This window comes from Polyergus mexicanus, unplaced genomic scaffold (genome assembly GCF_030449975.1).
Source record: "Polyergus mexicanus isolate NDT 795.1 unplaced genomic scaffold, iyPolMexi1.0 SCAF_8, whole genome shotgun sequence".
Taxonomy (NCBI): Eukaryota; Metazoa; Arthropoda; class Insecta; order Hymenoptera; family Formicidae; genus Polyergus; species Polyergus mexicanus.
Genome location: NW_027223328.1, coordinates 6,575,529 through 6,577,775, shown reverse-complemented (window position 1 = coordinate 6,577,775; position 2,247 = coordinate 6,575,529).

The window sequence follows — 2,247 nt, the reverse complement described above, 5'->3', positions numbered from 1 at the left end:
AAGAAGCAGTGGTATCAACGCAGAGTACTTTAGAAGATCGTTCGTCTTATCTCGCGTCAATCACGCGCCACGCGTCACACTCACGTCGCCACTTGCACGGTACATGTCGCGTTTCTCGCATCGCTAGGCAACGTAACAATGTGATCGCGCAGTCTCCGCGGTCCGTCGCTAAATAATAATCGTGCAGCAGTTAACGATAATACGTAGTATGAAGATTCGCTACGCTGTGAGTGAGCAGGTGAGTGAGTGAGTGTATAAGTGTTGTGTAAAAGAGAGAAAGAGAGCGAGAAAAAAAGTGTATGTGTACGTGCGTGCGTATGTATAAACGTCTCTCCCTCATTCCTTCCTTCCTTTCCACTTCCTCTCTCTCTCTCTCTCTCTCTCTCTCTATCTATCTATCTATCTGTGTCTCCCTTCCTTTTACGCACACATTCCACCATACACACATCGCGTGTAGCAATCAGCTGATCGCAGCATCCGACGAGCGGCGATCCGGAACAACTTTCGCTAAAGTGACGTTATTTTAAATACATATTCCTGGCGTAATTCTAAGACATTTTCTTCTTTACCAAAATTTTATTTAAAGCATAATTTTGTTATAAAATAAAATAGTTAGCGACTCATGCGTGGTAGTCACACGTCGGACAGTCAGCTGCGGCGCGTTGCGCCGCTCCTGGCTGCCTTCTATACTCGACGCGTGATTTGCTAACTATTTTTGCTTATAACTCAAAAATTACGCTTCAATTCAAATTTTGATAAAGGAAAAATCGTCTTAGAATCGTATCAGTAATACGTCATTTTAAGGATGGAAGGTTGTTCTGAAACACCCTGTATATATAATCGTAGAATTATTCAAAATTTAAATACGTCAATTCTTGTAGCGAAGAGCATGAGAAATAATGTCTTTCTCGATTAACATCGATATCTTTAGCGGTAGTCGAGATCAAAGTGATAAATGTAGTAAACGCGAAAGGCAAAAGCGTCGTGATGTCGGCTCGCTATATCGTTTTAATAATCGGAATTATATTAATTTTAAAATTTAATTCTTGTAACGAAGAGCACGATACATATTGTCTTTCTTGATTTACATCGAAATTATTAACGGTAGTCGAGATCAAAGCGAAAATGTATTTGACGAGAAGGATACTGGCGATAATGAAAAAAATCTTGTCGCGCTGTCACGTTTTAAGGGTCATTAATATACAATTATTAACACTTTAATGCCGTAATTTCAAATAATACAGGACATGAAAATAAATATAATCTTTGAACGTTGTCGCATTCTTTAGCGTTTGCTTTAGACCGAAGTCGTTATCTACAATACAATCGTTCTTTCCGAAAAACATATTTTCCGCTTTGATCTCGGCTACCGCCAAAGATATCGACGTCATTAAAAACACATTATTCTACGTGAAACACATTATTTTACATGATGTCTGCTACAAGAATTGACGCATTAGCATTTTAAAACTAATATAACTTAAATTAATTATTAAAGCGACATAGCGAGCCGAAATCGCGATGCCTTTACCTGGGTCGTTCGCGTCTAATATATTTTTTCACTTAAATCTCGGCTACCGTTAAAGATATCGACATCAATCAAGAAAGACAATAATTTACGAGTTCTGCATTACTAGGATTGACGCATTAAAATTTTTCAATTAACACATTTTCGACTATTAGAATTATACAACAGATTGAAATCGTGACGTAAACAACTGGCTCTTTTGCATTTGAGTCTATCTCTTAAATAGCAATTGCTAAAGAAATCAACGTCGTTCAAGAATTGCATTTTTTCTGTTTTTCGTATTATTGCCGAAATATAAGCGAAAAAAGTATTTAATGCGAAGGACACAGGGAATTATATATAACAATCTCGTTGCAATACCTTGTCTTAATAATTATAATATATACAATTCATAAAATTTTAATGCCGTAAATTTAATAACACAGAGGACAGAAAAAGATGCAGTCTTTGAACAATGTAGGATTTTTACTGATTGTTGTGTTTTAAGAGATGGATTCATTAAATGGTTCAGCAACCAGACGATGACGTAACGATTTCGACTTGTTCTATCGCTTTAATAATCGAAGTTATATTAATTATAAAATTCTAATGTGACAATCCTTGTAATGCTGAATATGTAGAATCATTTTGATCGTTAATCCTTGTAGTAGAGATCATGTGTTTCTCGAATGACGTCGATATTGTCAGCGGTAGTCTAAATATAAACAAAAAAAGTTTTT